Below are 24596 nucleotides of genomic sequence, written 5' to 3' on the forward strand. Positions count from 1 at the left end.
ACTTAGAAAGGCCAATTCACCAAGGAGCCGCCTACCCTCTCAGGATACATGCAAGGACAAGAGTGCCTGTTTTTATCGGTAAGATATTCTTATCCTCAAGAGCACCTCTCTGTACCTAACCCTGAGCAGCCAGCAGAGCTCTGTGGATGACAGGATTGGCACAGTAGCAGTAACCATCAAGTACTCAAGTACTTCTGTGACTCTTGCACTTCCCACATCCCAGATGATAGGTGGACAACTGTTTATTTTAGTTCCTTGTCACATTTACTAACTGTGAGATCACAAGCTACAGCGTAGCCTTCAGCACACTTCCTTCCTCAGCCATAGAAGCAATTTCTTTCTCCTTTTGTAGGCCCTCACCTAGATTCCCATCTGTTTGCCTCTGCTCCAGAAAGGCTCTCAATTAAAAAGACAGTCAGTTTTACTCTGCAAAAACTGGCACAGCAGAAAAAGAACTGTCATGGCTCACTTCAGATTTATTTTTGATGAACTGTCCTACAGGAGAGCTTTGGAACAAAATAGCACAATTTTAATTCCACTTAGAAAACTTATGTGGTGTGCACATATAGTAATAGAAACACAGATACAGACAGTAAAAAGACTATCTCTCCCCACCCCCACCCCCATATAAAAGTTCTGGTTTTACTTTTTTTTTTTTTTAGGTCTTTCAACTCTGTTTTGCAGATTATTTCACCCCCAGGCAGACAGGTGCTCCAAGTATGATCATCTTCACTGCAAAAAAGATACATGGCACTTATATTCCATAGTGTAATTCCAAACTCAGTTACTTGGGCACAGATAATAATACAGTTTTACACTACAGCTCAAAGTTAAACCTGAAGTAGCTCATATCACTACAAGAAAACATCCCTGAAAACATACAGGTACCAAAGGAATAAAACATCATATCTAATTAGCTAAACTTTACTTTTGCAAAGCCTTTAATGTGAATAGCACAAGTATCCCCCACTATTCACTTAGTTCATTTTTATCTAGAATGAAGTCTACAGGACAGATTTTGAGCAAGAGTAAAAAAAGATGCAATGAATAATAAAAAGGAAAATACTCAACTCTACCAAGTTTGGTTGGGTTTTTCCCTCCCAAAAGCTTGTGATTTTTATAGAGGCAAGACATCCAAAAGGCAGTAACTTATACAATGTTCAAAGTTTTCACAGAGATAAGAGACTCTTTCCAAAGAAAAATACACTTGTTTTTGAATGGGTATTCTTAAAAGCAATGTGATTTCTTCATTGCCTTTTAATTATAATTCAAGGAAAGAAAGAGTGTTTCTTGTCTCCTTTTCTTATAACAGTAATTTCAACATATACTTCACTGTGAAAGAGTACTGAAAAGTCTTAGTCATACACTGTCTACACATCTCATCCTGGGGTAAGATGTGGCTGTTATATGTGGAAAATTACAATTACACTAATCAAAACATCTAAATGCAAGAACATATACACAACCTGTATGATTTTCAAGCTGGGCATCTTTGACATACCTTCTCTCTTGGAACTGTACTACCTCACTATTGCACCCCAAAGCAGTATAGAGAAAGGCTCTCCTTTCTTTTCGTTTCGTTTACCCTGAGCAGATAACCCATACCTTCAAGATGGAAACAGGAGTAAAAGCATGCTATTCTTTTTTCGCAGAAAACCTTGGTTTCTCATTCTCTTTTATAATCTAGAGCCCAATGCGAGAACAGTCAGATTTGGTTTTATTCTCCTCTCTGCAAACTTTGTTTTCCTTCCACCACTTCTTCACCAACGCACACAGATGGGTAGAAGGATATCAGGCTCATTAGAAGGGTTTGGCGCAGGAAGTGTCTGTCAAATTCTTCCATTTGCTTTGACACGGGTGATGGTGGGGTGTTTAGACGAAGCGAACATCCCTGTCATTTCCTCTTCATTTTATGATAAGCAGGAAGGGAACTCGCAGGCCACCGCGCTGTCTACTTGTCCCACTCGGTGGCCACCCCAGGCACAACCCCGGCGGGCTGCCCCAGCCGGCCGCGCCCGGCCTGACCCCCCCGCCTCGCCCCCACGGACCGGCCGGAAAGAGCGAGCGGCTTCTCTCCCGCGGCCGGACTAGGTGGGGCTCGGCTCGGACTTCCCGCTGACAACGCCGGCGGCCGCCGGGCACCGTCCCCTTCCCCGCCCGCGGCGGGGCCGACCCGGGCGTCACCCGCCCCTCCCCGCGGCCGTCCGGGCCCCACGTCGCGGCCCCGACCCGCGGGGTTACAACTTTCCGCTTCCGCTCCAACTTCTGCTCCGGGGACCGCCGGGCGGGGGGCGGCGGCGAACGGCAGGGCCGGGCCCTGGGCCTGGCCGCGACGGCTGCCCCTCGGCGCCCCGCTCCCCCCACCCCCTCGGGGTCCCACCACGCCTGAGGCCGGACGAGGCGGCGGCTCCCGGTTCCACTTCCGCCATGTTCCAGGCTGGTGCCCCTTCCCTCAGAGCGCGCCGCTCCCCGCCGTGGCCGCCGCCACCCCCCTCTCGCCGCCGCCCCCACCCCACCCCACCCCGCCCCGCCTCGCCACCTGTACCAGAGACGCCGCGCCGCTCCCCGCCACAGCGGCGCGGCCCGGCCCGCGCTGCCCGCCACTACCCACCGGACAGCGCCTCCGCTCCCCGCCGACCGCGCGCCGCCGCCGCCGCCTCGCCGGCCGATCCCGCTGCGCTGCGCCCGCTGCGCTCCGCTCGGCTCCGCTCGCCGCCTGTGCCGGGGCGCGGCTCGGGGCCGTCGCCGTGACGCCGCACGCCCAGCCTCGCTCTGGCGCGGCGGGGGCGGAGGGAGGGGCGGGCGCGGGGAGGGCTGACCCCGCGCGCGCCCCCCGCGCAGGCGCGCGGCTGCCCCGGCCCGGCGGCGGCGGGGACCGGGGAGCGGGGCAACGCCGCCCATCTGTCCGAGTTCCTGTGCGCTCCAGGTGCGAGCTGCGGCTCGAAGGTGCGCCAAAGGCACGTTATGGTTGCCTAAAGTTAATTAAGAAGGTAAAGAGTTGGAAAAGTAAATGCCGGTGCGGTATTTCTTGCATTTCTCAAAGGATGTTGAGATCCGGTGAAGGGTGTTCCAGAGATGCCGCATGCTGCGGGTGTTACGTGGATCGTTATGCCTTTGGATGTGAAGAGTCTATCGTTGGTCTTGCCCATACAAAGCAGGGTTCCCAATGCCTGCAAATAATTACGGCGCTAGCTTTTCTGTTACTTTCGTCCTAAAATATGTAAATCAATTTTTTTCCACCCTCTGAATGTTACTCATATTTTCCAGTTACAAAGGGTTTAGCTGATGAAGATTAAAAATAAACGAGCATTTATGTTTCTAGGAAACACTTAGTAAGCAAATAGTTAATGTGGTGCTTTAAGATAAAAACTTGTGCTCTGAGGAAGTCTACGGCACTTCCACACTTACACAAGAGTGTATAAAACTGACAGGAAGTTGCAGTCAGGCTTCTGGCAAGGAGAGTGGGTGTGGAGGAAGCAGAGGCTTTTCTGTTTGTAGGACAGAGATAGAAAAAGCAGACCATATGACTTCAAGCGAATCTGTGGGAAGATGCTAAAGCTCAGAGCAGGGTCAAAGGATGACCAGTGAAACGAACTGCCCTTGGTAGGGAACACTTCATGGAGATACAGGGCATCCAGAAGGTGATGCACTTTAAAAAACATTTGTCTTTTACACTTCTCCCAAATCCTGAACATCATAAAATCTCTTCCAAAATCCAGAATCTTTTCCAAGTCCAATCTCTTGGTGTTTTACAGCTTAAACCCTTGTGCAGTCCCTGTAAATGATAATGAGTCCCTGTAAATGATGGATAATGCAAGAGAGCTCTGGTTGTGAGAAATCAAGTCCTTTCTCAGCAAGGCATCCTATGCAGGAAAAAAATCATTAATGAGACGAATAGGTGAAATACATCCTTTCAAGTGAAAATCAGAAGAGCATTTCATGCAGTTATTAGCTATGTAGCATATTAGCTCACCAGACAGAAAAGTACTCGTGTTCTTATTTTTTTCTGTCACTAGATATTATTATCAGCACCCAGAAATATTCAGAGGAAAAGAACAAAGATATATATCCTCAGCCTTCACCACTTTCTTCAGTGAACTAGGTTAATCACAAATAACTTGCAGCATTCCAGGAACAGATATATGTCATTAATGTAATAGTGTTTTATGGTGTGCCTTTCATTGTTCTGTGTTTTATAGGCTCTGGGGCAAATCCTGTGCTTTGCTATACAATAGGAAAAGAAGAAAGCGGCCTTTGGGCGTCTTGAGTAAATCTCTGTGAGCAGATCCTGGTGTTTTGAGTTTCATATAGGGGTATCTGGAACTTAGTATTTTACAAGAAGTGTATATACACTTATATAAACATAGGGTTTGCTTAATAAAGACATGTTTGGAGATTGATCACTGTAACCAGAAGAAATAGGCAATTAGGATTCATTCTAAGCAAGAGACCGAATGTTCCCTCTACCCAACTGTCTCAGCCACATAGTTTGAATGTAAATTGGGCCTTTAGTTTTGGATTTTCCTATGAATCATTTAGCTAATCCTCAGCACAATTCTTTAACCAGCTTTACTCATATCGGTGTGACAGGCAAATAGCAATCGGTGTGCTTGTTAAGCATACTCACCCAGTACTTCACAATGCTTGCTCTCCACAGCTTGCTCAGAGTTTCCTACGTGCCTAATCACTGACGGTCACTCAAGCAGCTGAACAAGTGCTGACATTTCACTATGGTAGAGCAACTCTGCAGAGAACCAGGAATCTGGGTGAAATGAGGGGGATATGGCTGCAGCGTTGTTGTGTTGAATAGGAGCAACACAGGTACATGCTTTAGTGGGCCTGCCTGTGCCCAGCACTGATCTGGAATTTTTAGAAGGTCAAACTGTTTACTGAACAAAAAGCACTAGAGACCTGCTTATGCACATAAATCTTAACATCAAATAAATTTTTCTAAAGCACTGTAGCACTTGTCCTTTGTGCTGTATTCTGTGTCTCCCAATTTACCAATTGCCTGCATGTACTTCAAAACCCTTTTATTGCAATGCCCAGGGCTTAGCTAGAGGTAGTCCAGTCTGGTCATCACTAACACAGTGAGCCATCTGATAATGTCATGGCTGTTGTGGTGAACAAGAGAACATAGAAGATCCCCTGTGATGGAAGATGAGGAGGAAAATACTGAGAAATCTTGTTAAAGTTCAGTGGAATTACTGGGGGAGTAAGGTGGCGGTTGATGATTATTGGGTGAAAACAAAGTAATATTTTTTAAAAGATTCTTTAATAAAAGCTTGGCAGGGCAGCTTTTGGTCACCTCCATGTAATTTTCGTAACTTTGCCTGCATTGTTTTCACTGGGACTGCATGGGTGTTGGAGTGAAGAATGTGGCACTACGTGTATTGCAGTTTCATTGCTGCTGTAACACAGCCATTTCTGGGACAGAATGCAGAGCTGGCTTGAGCCAGCAAACTCTAAAGTTAAATGGGTATGTGGTGCCAGGGAATACAGTGCTGGCTGCATGCCAGCTAGCTGTGAGCTTTTCTAGAAATTTGTCCTGAAGGGAAAAGAAACACCATTTGGTAAATCCTAAGAGGATGCTTTGCTTTGAGTGGGAGCTAATTTCTCGTCTTTTAAGGTGAGTGGACTGAAAGGGATCAATTCTTAGTTCTACAACTCAGCTGTTCCAGCAAGAGAATGGTTACTAGATAAGAATGTGCTTTGGATCATGAGAGCAATAAAGAGAAAACTTCTTCAACACTAAAGAAAAATAACATATTTTTGAGACATAGGTATGTGAGATACTTTTTTTTTCATTCTGTATCCTTCAACATGATTTTCATTTGTTATTTCTCCATACTCAGATTTAGTCACACAGAGTGGGAATACCTGTCTGGATAGAGCCTTGAGATGTGTCTTTCCCTCCAGACTCAATGCAATTTCTCTGTGTCTTCGTATCTGTTGATACAGCTTCAGCCTGAGGTTTTTCACCTGATAATTATCAGTTCTACTTGTTCATCATCTTCCCTTCAGACACAGCTTCCATTATGCAGTTCTGCTTCTTAATGTCTCTTCATTGCATCTTCTTGATGTATTGCTGTTTGCTGAACAAAATTATTTAAACATTGGTTTAATCACAAGCTTGGCTGAAACTTAATATGAAGATTTTTTTCCTCAACTTTTTTTTTCACTTCCCATACGTTTACTTCATTGTTGAGGAAAGTTCTGTTACTTTGCTCCTCCTCCTCTGTCCTATCTTGAGTTAATGCTTTTTCTTATCTCTTAGTGATGCTTCATGACTCTTCAATTTATCTGCCAAAATCTCTTACTGAACTAACCCTTTTCCTTATCCTTGGCCAAAATCCTATTATTTGTTCATACAATGTGGTCCTCCCTTTATCCTGTGATTTGTCTCCTTCCCTACCCTGTGATAACTGCTTTGAGGAGCAAAATTTGCCTTTGTTTTTTTAAGCTAGAGAAGAACAGGCAATTGCACTACTGCAATTTAAATTGTAAATGTCAGCATTTATTTACAGGGGCGTAATTTTTTAATCTATTTTCTTCTGTCTTTGAGAGACTACTTTTTTATCACTGCAGTTACTTCAGATAAAACAAGGAATAGCTGTTTCACAACATAGCTGTTGTGAAAACACAGTACTTTGAATTGCAGAGGGATTCAAGGAAATGTCCCATCCTGAGCTCTGGAATTTAAACTCTTAAAAATAAGGATTCATTTGGTAAAAGGAAAAGCCTACTTTATTTTATCCTCTGTGTAAAAGATCTTTAAAATTGCTTTGGATGACCAGCTCATCAGATAAGAAACAAGATTGTCACAGGAACATAAGTGCTTTAAAAGTGTAAATGGAGAATAATGTATCTACTTGAAACTAGAGAAGGAATCTAATTACCTGGAGGAAAATCTGTCCAGGATAAAGGTGACTATTTCTCTCTCAAAAAACCTGAAAGTCACACACATATTTTCACAGTTTCAAAGCTTCAGAAGTTTTACTTCCTGGCTTTTCCAGGAGAACACTTCCAGCAGTGCATGATGGGGAAAGGAGGTTAAAACTTTCTGAATCACCAGCTGCTGTGATACCTGGATAGTTCTTCAAAGTCTTCCATAAAAGGGCTGGGTGCAATGGCAGTTAACTGATGATGATGACTGATCACAATGTGTCAGTATAAAGTTGTAAACTAACAATTTCCTCATTTAAAACCCCTCACTATTCCCAAGAATGTCCTTCTTCACCCCATTACCACTCATTTTAGAATAATGCATGGAGTAAAATAGAACAGCCTGATCAAAGGTAGTATTGGGTCCATAGTGGTAGTGCTATCAAGTACAGAGAAAGTGGATACTTTTCACTTTGCTTTATGAGAACATGAAAGTACAGAATTTTCACTTGGTAGAAACGTGTTTATAATTATAACTGAATGTCAGTAACAATATTTTAATTACCCTTCTTTTGTTCTTTGTTTTTTGTTTTTTTTTTTCCCTTTTTCATGGCTACATGTTTTTAGCATACTCATTTATATCCAGATTTTGACTGCTGGAGACGGAAGAAAGGTTCCTGTTGATTTTAATGAGTTTTATACCAGGACCTAAATTCAGCCCTTGAGGGATGTGCAACATTTAGTAATACTTGGATTTAAAATATATATTCACTTCTGGTTCATGTCAATATTATGACAGGAACAAATATATTTAACAATGACAGGACTAAAAATACTCAGTGTTTTTGTCCTGCTTTTCCTAGCAGCTGAATTATATCCCAATTAATGCAGCAATTTACACTGGCATATAGATATGGAAGTGATTTTTCATTCCTTCTTTTTTGTTTCTGTCCACTTCAGAATCAAGCCTTAATTAACACAATGGGCCAAAAGCATTAATGAGAAAATAATTATTTGCATTATTAGTTCATTAGTTTTGGTACTCAATTTGATTAGAAAAACAAAATGTAACACACAGAAAGGAGATTTTACTTCATAACTTTGCTAAATAATTTTCTTCTTAGCTTTCTCTGTACATGTGGCCTTGTTCTGCCATATCTTTCCTGGCTTGTTGCTAAAAGTACAATCATGAGTGAGGTCTTAATGAGTATAGGTAAAGTCTACACCAAGGAATAAACATATTCCTTGCCTTTTAAAGCTAGCCAAAAAGTAGCTTAATTTATTTTTCCAAATGTATTGTGGTTTTTTTTAGCTGATAGAAATTTCTTTGGTTTACTTCTTTCTTAAAAAGTCCATAAATTGCAAACCTCTGAAATAGTAAAGTGTTTACCACTAATCCAACAGTATATGTTATAATTAGAAGAAAATATTTTAGTGAAATTTTGTATCCTCTAAATAACCAGTGTAAAATCAGAAAAATGTTGATTTTGAGTAAGTCCGTATATTCAAACCATCTCCAGATAAGATGTTACATCTGGCACAGGCCATGGTTCACAGTCTGAGCTGGAAAAGTTGGGATGTTTTTTCAGGTCATATGTGATAATGGCATCAGACCTGTGCAGAGACGCAGTGATGCCCCACTCTGCCTTCCCTCTCTTGCTCCCTCTCATCGTGCTCTGCCACTTGTGTACTTCACTTTAGCCCAGCTTGCAGGGTGCTTTATCAGGCCTATAACCTATTTTCCCCTTTCTGCTTTAGAAGGACTTGGGGATCAAATCCCTTCTTGTTCCTTAACTGTCTTGATAATCTCTACAGAGGATCTGTGCAATAGATTTATTTTATAAATACTTTCATTTTACTTCTGCTGTACTATGCAGTTCTGTTGAACTTCAAATTGAAGATTTCATAATATCCTATTCACATGAGATATCTTTGTTATTATATTCACTTTTTATCAATAAAAACATGCATTTGAAATTAAATTTTGTCTTCTCCCTTTCTTAGAAATTCAGGAGTCCCAAGAGTTTTAATTGCCTCTGCACTACACAGAATCTTCTGTTTCAACCTTGAGCAACATAAAGTTTGAACTCCAGACAGGATTTTTACATTCAGAGAAGGCTGGTGAAGAGGAGGCCTGTGAATCACTACCAAAGACAGGGACAGAATGGAAGCTGTAGCCCTGGTGTTGCATTTCCTTCCATGGAAATGATCCTCCTGTTGCCCTGGTGCTGTGTTTCACATGCTAAGGTGATACTCCACGGGCTATGCTAGTTGTGCAGCCTGTTTGTGTGCCCCGTGTGGCATTTCCAAATTCAATTCAAATTAAAGAAGACTCAGGTCTTCATGGATAAAGAAGACATGATTTTAATGATGTGACATAAAATAAAGCTTCTAATTTGTTTTAACAGTGTTGCCACCTGAACTGTTATTTTTCCTCCCTGTTTTCCTAATTTTTGATGTTTTCTACATTTTTCCTTTTCCATTCTTCCTTAAAAAAAAACAAAAAACACAAAAACAAAAAAACCCCCATCAAATTATATGAGTTTCAGACCCTAGTGAGGCCACAATGAATTCAAGTGATGGGGTTCATGCTGTCTTTCTCTAACTCCTATAATTGTGTCTATCCTTTATTCTACATACTCCCATTATTTTATAAAATAGCAAGTTTTCCTTTCCCCCTTCTTATTTTTATCTTTTATCTTGTCTCCCTTTTTGCTTTAACACAGTAGTTTAAAGACTTCAAGTTTGTTCTAGGGTGGAGTTGTGTGATATAATCAACTTCAAAATCGTATTTAAATTTCCTTTCATCCACTACAATACTGAAATTTTTGCTCAGAGAACAGCATTTACTCTTACTGTATTTTTTATGCTCCTTCAATGTTATAAAGAGAGGACTGTAGCTTTTTTTGCCTGAAAACAATCTTAGATTAGTACCTTGTTATTTAACAATTCTGGTACATAACAGTAGATTCAGAGAAAGAGCAGTGCCTTGTAGATAACAGTCATTTTATAACCAGTTCTTGCAAATAGCTTTTTATCATTTAAGTGATTTTTATTTTGTCTGTCTCTGGCGTTTAGTAATGGAGGAAAAGTCCTCAGGGGGTAATCCTTCCATTAATAGAAGAAATTCTGAGGTGCTTCAGGCTTTTCCAAGTCAGCCCATTTCCTACTCTGCCTGTATCTGCCCTGTTCTAGCTGTAACATTGTATTTTAGTTCCCAGAAACATTCTGTGCGTGGTTTAGGCTGTTCATGAGGGCACATGGACTCCAGAAAGTGAACACAACTGCCCACAGTACTTAAGGCACAGAGAACACTGAGTGTCAACAAGTCACAGGGCCAGAAATTCTCAGAATTTTCCATACACAGGATTTTTGCTCATCTAGCCAAAGTGTGATTAGATGGCTCTCTCTGATGACGATGTAGGGAGGGCAGTCAGTCATGACTCCTTGCCACATACGCGACACCCGTGATAAAAAGCTGAGTGTCTATTTGTCCAAGTTACTCTCTGGGGATACATTTTTTAATGCTTTATAATAAGCTACCTGTGCACAATGGAGTCATGAACCATTCTGTCACATAGATGCCTGTCAGCTTGTTCCAGCTTGTTCCAGATTTGCTAGTATATGTCCAAGGCAGCTCAGTCTGTAATTAGGAATCCTAAACACAACTAATAAATCTCATCCCCATTTTCTTTCAGAAAATCAAAGGCAAAAAGCTTGCCAGCTGAACCTATATAGAAGCTGCAATTTTCCTAAAAGACAATCAAAAACATATTATATGCTCGGTGTCCTGTGGTATGGTACCAGTTTCACATAAAACAGGTCCCATGTAGTTACATGGAATTTGTAAGATGGACATATGAACCTTTGTTCTGCCCTCCATATAAGCAATAGCATGATATGTAAGCAAATCACAAAATTAGTCAAAGAATATTTTTAAATGTATCTCCGAAGTGAAATTGATTTGGTTATTCGCTTACCCACACACTTCATAAACATATACATGTAGGCAAAAAACTGAGTGCACAGTTTTGATACATCAGTTTCCTAACAATTTGTCTGCAGTCTAATGGGTTTTCAGTGACAACATCATAATATTTGGGATAATGCACTGTACCTACATACATGTAAACATTTAGTTAGAATTGTTCTGGGAATCCTATTTTAGAATTTACACCCTTCTTTGCAATGCAATGTTTGACCTTCACGATGTATTAACATAGTGGGTTTTTTTAAATTTAATATACTGATGAAATTGGGGCAGAGAACACAGATGACTGCCTCTGAGCCCTCAGGCTCCTGATTATCTCAGGATAACAGTGCCTTCCTGGGGTTGCTCAACTGCTGCATTAACAGTCTTTACTGTGAAGAAAGCAGTGTTAGATAAACATCATTCAGAAGGGTATCTCTAATTGTTTGAGCCTATGGAAATAATGTGCCCCAAGCATCAGCAGTAGATAGGTGTGGTTTTCAGATTGCCAAGAAATATCTTTGGCTAGTATCAGCTCAGTGCTGTGTCATCCTCTTGTTTTAATTGACACTGAGTGTATCACTTGCTCATTCTAATGTATTTACAAATCTTGATTAAGTCACAATAGTTAAATGTCAATATATTCCTAGCAGCTTTATAGGCGAGGGAGTTACCTGGCCTTTTTTGTGTTTGAATGCTTCATGCAGAGTAAGTAAAAGACATTTATTTATGGCCGAATATTGGCTAATGCCAGCAGCAGCTGCCAGCAGCTGAGGGTGGCACTAGGAAGTTTCAGTTCCCAGCAGAGGCATCCCGCTAGGTATTGTCACTCCCCAGCTGAGCAGCTTTTCTAAACCACCATCCCTGTGCTTGCAGTCATTACAGCCAACAAATCCAGGGAGCGAGGAACTTCTAAGCCATTGAGAGCCACCACATGGATTCAAAACTGGACAATAACTCCACTGGAGCTAGGGTTCTTGTGGTTGCCCTCTCTGTATGTTGTTGACAAGGAGTGTCTTGAGGATGGCCTTCTTTGCCTCTTGTATCTTCAGTGTGTTTGTGACTTGTTACAAATGACTTTTTACATCTTGCCCTCCTGCATACATCACCCCAATATTCTCATAAATGTCCTGCAATTCGCCTTGCTCAAGTGCAGAGGCTGTGCACCCTGTGTCACTACACCTGCAGTTCACAGCTCATGTGAACACAGAAAACAGATATATATACCCTATAGGAAGCTTGGAGAAATGAAAGTGTTGGGGTGCTTGGAAGGTCTGTCCCACATAAATGAGGCCACTATTCCAGTAAATTGCATCTATTTCTGCTGTGTAAAAGTAGGGAAATTTGGTTTCTTGGGACCTTGCTGTCCTTCCAGATTAATTGCATCCAAATTAAATAGAAGGTGTTGATATTATTCTGGCAATATCAGATGGTCCTGTTTCATTTACTGATATACAAGTTCTGTTATATTTCTCCATGAATGACAAGTGGTCTGGTGACAGTTCCTGAATATGCTGGAATCTATCTGAATACAGTAAAAATCAAAGTCATTCTAAGGGGGAAAGAAAAGAAAATATAGCTTGATTGTTGATTACTATTTTCTTTTTTTGGCTAGTTTTATCCTAACTTGTCCTCAAAAATACTTTACCATTAACAATTTGGATATTGATAGAATACCTTTACCATAGCTGTTTCTTCTTATTTCTCCAGCTTTTTTTCATATGTGCCTCAAACTGTGATACTCTGTGTCAAAGTACCCATCACTGCTTTGTGCATATGTATCAAATAATATATACATCCACTAATGTGTACTATTTATTTGTACACTTTATATACACTTTATATACAATAGTTACATAATACATTATTGTAACAACATCATACATATACTAACACATTCCTATACCATATGCAACTATTATACAGGGCTATGTAATAATAATAATAATAATAACAATAATAACAATAATAATAATAATAATAATAACAACAACAACAACAACAACAACAACAACAACAACAATTGAGTATAAATTGTATGTGGTGAGAAAGATTGTAAAAAGATTTTATCAACATCCCAGCAATTGCTAGTGGTACTTATTTAAAAGGAGAAAATCAACTAAAATAGCTGAAGTGGATTATAGGTGCCTGAAAAAATTGTTTCCTAGAATTGGCACACCTTACTTTAATCCAGAGAAATGTTATGAGGTACAGAAACTTCCTTGTTATTACTAATGGCTTCCCTGCAAGTTGTGAGATGGGTGTAGTGAACATTTATCTGCAGAAAAAAGTTGCTGTACTTTTTATGAAGACAACATAGAACCACAGAAAGGTGTTAACACTTCAGCTCTAACACTGTGGTTTGTGAACACTTCTGAAGCCTCTCCTCTTTCCAGGGCAAACACAAATCTGCTGTAAGAAGAGATAAATAGCTAGACTTCAATCCTAGCCTGCTTCCACTCCTCCGAATGGCTCATTCAATAGCGCTCAGCTTTACAGACATTTTATCCTGAGGCTTTTATCGCTGAAAGGAAGTGGGGACTTGATTTCCCTGTTCCCACTGCCAGCTCCCTGGTTGCACACAGATCTGCTGCTACAGTAGGCTGTAGTCATGTTTCAGCAGCAAGCATGAAACAGGCCACAGCTACAACAAACAAAGAGGAATAATAATAACCTCATCTGTTCTCAAGCTGACATAGATCCATGAAGTGCCGCTGGTATTCTGGTTGCAAAATGATGATACATGAACTTGTTAAAATGATACGAAATAATCCCCTATAATTATAGTGATTAAAATGGGAAGGATGCAGACCACACACTCTTGCATCATAGATACTGTCTGTGAAGTTTTAAGGTTTGAAAATCATTTGTTCTGTCTTTAAAAAAGAATTTCTATCAGTGCAAAGTTTAGCAGTTTAATGATACCTTCATTCTATGCAACACATGGTCCTCTATTTAAACAAGTCAAGGGTCTGATCCCATATTTATGACCAAGCTATAACCTTCATAGCTCAGAGTGCACAAGGAATGTATATTCAGATTTTGGGAAACTCAATTCTACAGCCCACAGCTGCTTTGAGTATCCCTTAACAACATATATTCCTAAGGCTTCCTCCCAGCTACAATGGAGAGGAAAAGATATTAATTAAGGGTGCTATATCAGTTCATACCAGGCTGAGATCCAACCTAATAGTTATAATCCACAATAGAAAGAAGATTCTTGATGGAGATCTCCAAGATACAGATGCTAATTATCCTGAAGATAATTACTGGGTGCAATGGTAGAAGATGATGAGTACTCTTCACTCACAGGAACTTGTGGGCCAAGTGTAAAATGGTGCTGGCTCTATTCCTACTGGCTGATAAAGTATGAGAATCACAGATACTCAGCATTGCTAAGGCAAAAGCCCTACATGAAAACTGCATGTACATTAACCAGCAACTCTTTGGAGACGAGCAAGAATGTTCATATTTAAATTGATAGTCAAAATGGGTGCAAGAAACTGATTGTTGGATTTTAAGGACTGAAAAGTTTACCTCTTTCTCCTGCCATGTTACAGTAATCTACTAGTTTTCCTGTGTTTCTTCAGTCCATGTGTTTTACATTGTGCTCACAAGGTTTTCTCTTGTAATCAGAGAGTTGTTCTGCTGGAAGGATTCCTCTGGACCAGAAGACAACTTGGCACTATGGCCCATTATGGTCATCCCGCAAATCTTTTGTCTAAGTGTGACAGAAGCTTTCCTGAATTCCCTCAGTACATTTATAGCATTAGTGCCATGTGTTCATCCCATGTGCACATTTAAAGGGTTCTGGCAACAAATGAAAAATCATATCCAAAATACTTTCCATTCCCCAGGGATCATACAGCACCTCCAAAGTTGTTTTACTGTCATTCTCCAAATCTGTTTTGCACTTCTGTCAAATAGAGCTCATACCCAGGAGCAGTTCTTCCAGAATGCTACATGACACCTATAGGTTCTCCTGTTGCTCTGTTTCTCTTGAACTTAGTGCTTCAGGGACATAAACAGATTTGCCATTAAGAGTAAATGCAGTAGAAGGTGATATCAGCACAACTGATATCACAAACAACAAATTGCAGGAAAAATTAAAAATGAATCTGCATTGTAAGAGAAATGAAGCTGTTAATTATTTAGAATTCATCACCTGTGTGGGACAGTAGATTTATTTAAGCTAATCTAATTTAATTTGTGATTTATTAAAAGGTTAATTTTATTTTGAATTTTATTTCCAACTTAAACAATTATATCAACCACCCCTATAGGCCTTTCAGCCCCACACTCTGCATTCAGCTCTGCCCTGCAGGCACAGTTTCAGGGAAAGCCACAATCCTTTTATAAGCTACATACTACTGAAAGTTGAGCCTATAACTTGGGCAGTGTCCTTCCTAGTTTTCCTGTGTGGGGGGAAAATGCCAATGGTCTCAACTTTTCATCCACTTCATTTACTTTTCTCCTCCACTGCAGAGGGAAGTTAGACCTGAGTCCTTTTTACCTCCCCAGTGAGGGAGCATACCTGCTGCTTCATGCTGTAAAAAGAAATACTCCCTGTGCAAGACCTTCCTTTAATTTTTTACTAGGGTATCACGGGAAGGTCAGATGAAATCTGGCCCTACAGCATTTAATCTGACTCATTTTTTTTGTACAGCTTCTTTCATGTAAACAGTACAGCAGAACACTTTGCGGAACAAAGGAGTATTTGAGAGGCCTGCCAAAGATGTTGGGTTCATTAGATTCACATAAGGCCAAATTCTGTTCTTCAGGACACACCTTTCATTAAGAGTTAGATCATGCATCTGGGGAATGGAAATTATCTTTTAATGCAGCCATATCAAAGAGATTCTATTTGACAGCTTTCTCATTTCTTTCCACAATTAGAAATGCTAGCAAAAGCCCTAGAACAACTTCGTTTTTCCTTTGATTTATTCCATGTCTAAAGCTTGTTGCTTAATTTTTAAATAATTCTGTTTGACCATAGGAGAGCCCTGTTTCTGTTGGCAACTTGCTAATTTTCCTCTCCTGCCTTTGCTCTTCCACAGAAACCAGTTCTTCAGTTTCAAACTATTTCTTGGAAGAAGAAATGTTGCAGAACAAGAAGGAAGACATTGTTCTGGAAGGGACCCACATGCTGTCATTCATGGCCCAAGGTCAGTCTCTGAGTCAGCTGGGCCTTTCTTGCAAAGATGATGGAGAGTGGGACGGCTTTGTTGTGTTACACAAGGAATATGAGGGGCTGGGATGGTGGAATATATCAGCAGGACAAAGAGAGATGAGGCAGATTTGTAGATAAAATATCAGTAAACATGCTAAAAGCACCAGGCAATGCACCATCAGATGTGCTACAATAGCAATTCTCTTGTTGGGAGACATAAAGAACGGAATGCAGAAAGTGTTTAGATTCACATGCTTGCCATGACCAGCATCTTCCACTGAAGACATCTTCCATTGGAGACAAAATACTGAACAGGATGTATCATTACTCTGACTTAGTGGGACATTTCTGGTGTTTTTAATTAGGACCAGATATTTGAAAAAAATATTGTTTTTCAGTGAAATTTTCATAGCACTTGGATTGCAATAACCATCAGGAATCAAACCAAAAGTCATGTTTGTCCTAGTTTTTCTTGCCACAGGATGTGTTTCTGTCTTGTAGGTGTTTTTTACTCTTCATTTACAGCATGTCATATACAACTCTAGAAGCCTCAGTCTGTATTTCAGGGGTGAAGGAGCGGGGCATCTAAAAGACACAGCTTGATGGAGAAGAAGGGAAAGTAAGAGAGCAGGATACAGATAATGTACCAGATGTGGACTCTTTCTTTTAAAATCCAAAATTTCTATTCCAATTAAAAAAAAATAAAAATCTATGTTTTATTCCAGGTAGAGGGAATCTAGTCTGACACACTGAGTTTTGTCAGACGCATATTCTGTTATCAATTTGATTTACCTCACTTAATCCCTTTGGAAACTGTATCTGACCTAATTTTTTCTGCAGTGACTCTTACGGCAAGAACAAATAGTAGGGGTGACCCTGTGCATTCCTGCCATATCTCTTTCTTGGTAATGTGGATCACTCTAGTTTCAATTCGCATTTGTCTATGAAGAGGCAAAGTTAAAGATCAGTTCAAAGCAGCTGATACATTCTTGCAAATTCACATTTGGCAGCACTCTACGTGGGTAAATATTGCCAACATGTATTGATTGCTTTTCCTTCAGCCAACAGACCCAAAGTTATCTGCCCAATACATATTTTTTTTAAATGACATCTCATATTGCCTGATGTTGCATGAGCTGTATCAATTTACTGTGAAACTCACCTGCTCTGAGAGTGTTGGTTCTGTAGGGGATTCTTTTTTTGACAACAGATTTTGTGATTTCCTCTTTAACACAAATTTAGCAGACAGTCTGCTAGTAGTGAGACTTCCAATTATGGCCATTTGCCACATTTTAGGAAGCTGTCTGTCTGTGAATTTTCTGTGACACAGCAAGGTGGAAACATTATAAATTACTTTTATCTCTCTTGGGGTGCTGTTACTTTTCCTGTGTGTGTGTGTTGTGCTCACTTGTGTGTGTCTGTGTATGTACTTGTGTGTGTAACAGATAAGTTAGTTTTCCTGTGCGGGGGAAAATGCCAATGGTCTCAACTTTTCAGTATCTCTTCCAGCCTTAAAGTCTGTTCTGTTAATAGGCCTTCTGTGTTGCTCCTGCTGCAGCCAGCAGCCAAGCTGCCCTTACTGCTTTGTGGTGGGTGATGGAGAATGCTCAGAATGCAACAAGTGCCTGCTGGCTCAGCTGCTTTTTTATCCACGACAAAAGCAGGCCAGCAGTGCGGAGGAAAGTGTGCTGTGCTCCAAGGAGCAATATTCTAGGCTGCTGGTGGTGTTGAGGGAGAGGTTCTCTTGGATTCAGTGATAGATGAAAAAAAAAAAAATGTTCTCCCAAAGAAGTTCCTTCTCTTTGCCAGAAAAAGATCTGTTTAATGAAAAGACTGTGGAGCTGGATGCTGTTGCATCACTAGATAAGGAAGCTGAGATAGGGAAATAATTTTTATACAGTGATATTGTACATAGAAGGATTATAAAATAATTACTCCTTCTACTATGATAAGGTCTAATAGGTCCAATATCAATGTCCTAGGTATTACAGAAACACAGCAGGGACATACCTGGTTTTAAGAAGACACAGGTTGTTTCAAGAAGGAAATCCATTATTGCTGCTTTTGACATGACATTAGCAGTTATTGTGAAGACCTGCATGAATAAACAGTCAATAATGCAATACAAATGCCTCCCTTTACCAGCCACTGCATGAAGTAGTTTATTTCAGAATCCTTTGCCGGACTGGAAGGTATACAGTGACTTATAAATGCTGTCACTGCTGGTTTTTTTTCTGCCATCATCATTAATCAACTCAAAATCTCATTTAGCTTACTGTTATGAGGAGAATTATGCCTCTTGTATTACAATAGCTGAAGCTTGATGGGGAACTTCAGACCCTCCTCTCAGCAAACTGTTCCTCAGTGCCTCTGTGCAGTGGCTTAATAGCTCCTGGCCCAGAGAGTATTACCTCCATTAGTTGGTACTGAGAATTGCCCATCTGGGAGATCAACTGGAAAAGACTTCAACAGCACCCCTTCACCTCACCCCACACTTTCTCTGTTCCCCATTCTCAAAATATGGGCTTGAACTAGGAGCAGTTTATAATGAGATTCCGATTGATTGGATCAATCTCTCAAACAGAAGCAATATCATCTTAAAATTTAAAATATCTGTGGTGCTAAATTCCTGGGTTTGATTTTAATTTTATTTTTAAATGAAGGGAAACTGAGGCAGAAAGGAACAGTAGCATGAGGGACAGAAGTTCAAGGTTTCAGTAGAGTGGTCTTCCCTTCATTTTTATGCAGTGGGATATGGAGGTCCTCATGTAAGGTCCTTGTGATAGGATGGATAGTGTAAGCTGCTGATTGAGTGTTATGAACAGGCTTACATGTCTGCAGTTGGAGGGCTAATGGTGAGGAATCATCACCTGCTCTTGGATCTCAATTATGCAATCTCTTCCTCTGGTCTTCTGTGGAGCAAGAACATTGAAGCAGGAATGAAATTTATTAGCTGCTTTATGAATGTTGTAAATGCTGATGTCTTATTGCAAATGAGGCATTTGCTAAATAGAAATGCTTTTAAAAGAGTATAATCCTTCACTGTCCTTCCAGGACAAACAACTGGAGAGCAGTGATTGCAGAAATCATTTAGGTCATGCAAATCAAACTCCAGCAGCAGTGTTTCATGCAGTGAGAGGGGAAAGCTAGACTGTCTTATTAAGAACCCTTGCAATGATAAACATTATTAAAATAACAGCAGAAATTACCAAGTGGGGGTCGAGAAGGGTAAAAAGGGCAAGCTGATTATGGCAATGTGTTTTTAAGCGGACTAATTCCAAAGAAGTGTGTTTATTATAGTCACACACAAATGGCTGAACAATAATCACACCAAAAGATGCTGAATGTGATGAAAATCATAGCCCTTAAAAGGTCTGAGGGTAGTGTAGTAGCTTTTTATATACAGAGCTGATTTACATCAAGTGACATAGGGGCCTAAAATTCTCACGTAATGTTTTCACAAAAGATGACAATCAAAGCTTTCTTCTGGACTTAAATTTAAATGTCACTTGGAGGAGTATCAAATTACCCAATACCATCCAGCGTAAGCAGAATGTAACAAAAGGTACTGCAGCTAATGCTGCTGCAGTAAGCTGTACTGTACAGGGGCCAGCTCTGTCATTTGGACATCCTGGAGATGAATTTCCTTTACAGTGGTTCTGGCCTGCCAGTGCAGCTGAATGAAGACAGTAATTGCTTTCTTTAATGGGGCTAAATAATCTGGGATATTTTTCATGTGTGGCAGTACCTGGAGGAAACGTATCATCAACCAAACCCACTGTTTGGTTACAACAGGCCGTGCATAGACTCTTTGTAAATTGGAGAGCACTGAATCCTCAGTGCTACCGCACAGCAGAGCTGGGAAGTGCCTCTATATAGGCTAATGGTTGTAAACCAGATTGAACAGCAAGCTGTCTCTTGGCAAACACCGAGGAGCATGTCTGTTTCTCCTCCTGCCTCCTTTCCAGCCACCCCTTATTTAACTTCTCAGAATTATTTCTATTTCCATCTTTCAGAGGTTTTGGTCCTGTGGGCCCAAGGGTGGTTCTGGTGCGTGCAGCTCCCCGAAGCCAGTGGCACCAGCCTGAAACCAGCACACAACTGCTGAAGCTCAGTTTCGGAATTGCCAGCTCCAAATTAGGTTTTGAGGAATGCAAGTTTTTGACAAGTTAGCAAAGCAGGAAGCAGGCTGGCTCTGAGGCTACATCAGCTGCTTTCCAGCCTTCCTCACTGAAGACATGTGGATGTAAGGGAGAAGAAAGGTTTAGGAGGACAATGGTGACTGCTAGCACGAAGGGAAAGGGACAGCCAAGGCTTTGTCCTTGGTCTGGCCGTGGAGTTGCAGCAGGGAAATTGAGAGGCCAATTAGATCTCTACCCCACAGGACGATGAGGAGTAGACGATCTAATTACTAGGTGTTACTGTGACAACCCACGAGGCAGCAGCACTCTGAAAACAAAGTACGGAAATGTAAAGCTGAAAGCAGGGGAGGGGAAAAAAGAGAAGAGAAAAAAAAAATGAAAGAAAGGAGAAAATGAGTACAATAGAAACCAGAGCAAATGAAAACGTCAAAATACATTTTGAAAGGATATGGGGGAAAAGAAAAGTAGGTAGTAGTGAGGGGGCACCGAGATAGATGTATGATCAGAAATGAAGCATCTGATAACCTGGTTAGCAAACAAGATGCCAGGATGTGGTATCATCACACCAAAGTCTCAGAGATGTTTTGGACTGGGTTTTTTAATCTGACTTTCATAATCTCAAAGTTAGATGTTCAGCCTGAGGAGGTTTTCTAGGCTCTGTCAAGTAGTTTGCAGAGAGAAACAAGTACCAGGGGAGGTTCAGTGGTTCTGCAGTCAGCGTGGACGTGGTGGCTTCACAGATGTTTTCTTTGCTGTCAGCTATGGCTTTAATTAAATTGCAGCTCTTTTGTCTTCCTGCCTTCTCCCTCCTCTGCACTGCTGTATGACTGGTTCTGGTGAAGCTGTTGTTGAGGGACACAGCGAATTATGTTGGGAAATCAAGGAGAACTCCTGTTAGTCCATGTTGGTTGTTCAATCCAGTGGTCACAGGGCAGCCACATGGAGTTTGGCTGAAGTGCTGGGAGAGTCTTGTGGAGCCAGAAATGAGTGCCTAAAAGAAATGGTGAGACCTGGTTAAGGTGTCACTGCCAGTGGGAAAGCTGGCCACTTGTTGACAGTGGTGATTTGTCCCTGACAGTGGTGACTTGTCCACTGGAGGTGTGTCAATAGGGAGAGCTCTAATGGCTAGTCTGGCCTGGCAGCCTCACTTCTCTGCAGCCTTACTCTGCAACTGGCACTTTAGGTCAATTACTCATTGCAATAATGGTAATCTGGGCTGCTATGTGTGTGGCAGCAAAGTTAGCCTTGTGACAGAGGGGGCCAGGAGAGTGTGAGGGAGCTGCTCTCAGGGGGTGTTGGTTGGCTGTGGTGGAGCACAGTGTTACTGGGAGCACCTGGGAGGTGCTGCACAGCGTGTGACTGCTGCATGGCTCTGATCAAAATCATCGCGTGGCCTTTCAGATTGCAGGAGTTCACTTTGTGCATCTTCCATATTCCCCCCTGCTCGTTTCCCTGCTGGGCTATCATCTTGGCAGCACCAGTAGGAAGACCACCAGTGTCAGCTACCTTTCATATTTAAACACTGGTCATATATACAAATTTGCAGTAAGTAATTACAGAAAGGAAACTGTGATGCAGCAGCTGTCAGAGAGCAGTGAAAATTAATGTAAACTAGTTCAGTAAAACAGCCTTCATTTGAAACAGCTAAAATGCTTGGTTGATTTAAGTACCTGGCCATGCTGGAGTAAGTAATCTACGCAGGGCACAGACCTTCAGCAGTTACTGAACTGCTAATAAGAAACAATTCTCTTATTATAAAATCATTATCTGTCAATAAAATGAGCTCAAACCACAAAATAGAAGCAAAGTTCAGGGATCTAAGAATTCATAGTTTAGCCTCATCAGTGAAAATGTCAGGAAATTAAAAAGAAGCTCTATGTCAGTCGCCACACAGTGGAACCCAATGCACAAAACCAATCCCTGAGTGCCATGGCAACTCTTATGGGCTTTTCTGAAACAAACTGCTGTTTCTAAGGTGAAAGAATGGGGCCTTAATCTTTGCTCCCAGTTCTCCATGTCCACCTTCATCCCATCAGTATGGATCATGCAGCTGCTAATTATGTAGCAAAATGCAAGCACAGAAGACAGAGGTCAATGCTTGGCTTGAGGAAAAAACAGAAGAGCAATATGGTATCTAAATTATGATTTAAGGGCATACAAAAAGAGAAAACTGTGAGACAGCATTATGCCTGCAGGTGGGCACAGTTCCCTCTGAAGGGCCTACACTGCCTCTAGACCTGGCCTGGGCTTGTGCACCGCTGTCTCAGGAATTACCAAGAGCAGAATGAATAATGATGGTTACTGATGGCCAGTTGACACCTGACTCTTGCTGAAGTTTACAGCTAAAGTAACTGGTGATTTTCTCAACAGAGGTTATATTAGAGGAAGAGTTTATTACTTTACATTTCTCATTTGGTTAGGATCTGCTTCTCAGGACTTGGCCTGACTGATGTTTATTCAGCACCTTCTTTCCCTTCAATTTTTTCAAAGGAAAGAGATCATTTTTAGGCAGCTTTGACAGCTCCATGCTGAGACTGGTCTGGTCCCAGCTTCCCAGATGGCCCTTGGTCTGCTTGATTCTGCCTCCTGCACATGTGGCTTTCTGGTTACCTGGGGTATGGTCAGGCAGGCCATTGTGCTAAACACAGACTATTTGTAGCCACAGAAGGCATTACTGCACCAGTTGATGATGCTGTTGGCTTCAAGGTTACCTCTGTGACCACCAGGAGAGGAGCAGGTACCAGGACAATTCAGGCTCTAAACCAGAGTCCCAGAAAGGGAATCCTTGCGAATTCTGGAGCATGTCAGCAGAAAATATTGAAAATGTTTTCAAAAAGTACAAGACCCATATAAAGTACCAGTAAAAAGAAAGGAAATCTATGAATCATAGAAGATAGATAGATAGATAGATAGATAGATAGATAGATAGATAGATAGATAGATAGATAGATAGATAGATAGATTTGAGATACAGCAATTGAGTTAGGATAATAGTATTTAACTCTACTGTATAACTCTTTTATTTGATTTTAAAATTCTTTATAGAAATGAGGGAAATGTATTTTTGTTTTGCATATTACAGATATCAAGGGGATTGAATCACAAAGAAGCTTAATGACTAACTCATGAAGAAACACTAGGTCTTTGTCTGCCTGGGCCTAGCTGGACCTTTTTGTATGCCAAAAATTATCTTAATCTGTAGGTTTTCTTGGAACCTGATGCATATCAGAGACTACTGTAAGAAACCTTTGGGTCTCTGGTACATTGCCAAGGCTATAGTTTCAGATGTAACATATTTAGGATGCCTCACAAATGGGCTAACCTTGTAATAGATACTTACAAACTCTGTAACTAGGCAACTAAAAAAAGAAAAAAAACTCTCAGGTGGTTATCAAATTTGTCTTGGGAAACCCTTGTCCTGCTGTGCAACTTAAAACAAGAGATGATGTTGCAATATAATTACATTTTATCTTAAATTATATTGTCTCATAATTCATGCAGCCGTATTATCCAAGTTTTACTCAGAACCATCAATCTGCATCAGAGAGGCAAAATACTAATTTTCATAGGATTTTACCTCTTGTTATTAAATAACTCCGTTATCTAAATAGTAAAGCAATCTGGTCTAAGTACACACATGTTATTTCATTGCATCTGACTTCTCTATTGTTAATGAATGAAAACTAAAGGAGGAAGCATAGCTCTGGGGTTCTTCTGTTCCTCTTTATGTATTCCAGTTTGTAGATCCCAAGAGTCATTTAAATTTAGTGTTTTGAATATCCATGGTAATACAGAGATCACTTGTAGAGACTGCAGTCCTTGTCAGAAAGTTTCTGCAGAGGAACCTTCACTTGCTTCCACCCACCAAGCTAACCCCTCGTTACTTCTTGCTATGTTGAGTTCCAGTGACCTTCAAGGAGTTTACATGAAGCAGATGTTGTGATGCAATGCAGTGGATGAGCTCTCACAGAAAACTCAAGAAATCCAAAGCCAGATTTCTTAAAGGTATTTATAAACAAGCCACAACAAGACACATAAGGTATCCAAATTAAACCTATGTATCCCAATATTAAGAAATAATAACTATTTGCCTGTTGGAATGATGACTTTGAAGATTGTACAGAAAAGTCATATTCAAAATCTAATTAAATACTCTGAACTGAACTGAAGGTGATAAAGGCTGTAAATAACATAATTATCTGACATAGTAGATTATCAATTTTGATGATACATATACAGATTTAAAATAGGAAAAAGATCACAATATAGCATAAGAAACCTCTTCAAGAATATTCTAAAGAAATGCAGCAGTGTTTATATAGACTCATTTGTTTCTGCAGAGGGTTGAAATACCTCCTCAGGGAACAGCACTTCTAGGCAGAAGTGCCAATGTGAAATGCTCAGTGCGACTGGAACCAGGACGAAAACT

The 24596-nt window shown here is 40.8% G+C and overlaps 1 protein-coding gene across 2 annotated transcripts in view; it reads right to left on the reverse strand.

Moving 5' to 3' along the window:
- Positions 1 to 2791, reverse strand: part of LOC131591744 (ras-related protein Rap-1b) — a 31173-nt gene extending 28382 nt beyond the window's left edge. For both annotated transcript variants that reach the window (XM_058862762.1, XM_058862763.1), the window contains exon 1: positions 2612 to 2791. The gene's annotated coding sequence lies outside the window, so the exon portion shown is untranslated. The remainder of the gene's footprint in view (positions 1 to 2611) is intronic.
- Between the last annotated feature and the right edge of the window lie 21805 nt (positions 2792 to 24596).

This window comes from Poecile atricapillus, chromosome W (genome assembly GCF_030490865.1).
Source record: "Poecile atricapillus isolate bPoeAtr1 chromosome W, bPoeAtr1.hap1, whole genome shotgun sequence".
Classification (NCBI taxonomy): Eukaryota; Metazoa; Chordata; class Aves; order Passeriformes; family Paridae; genus Poecile; species Poecile atricapillus.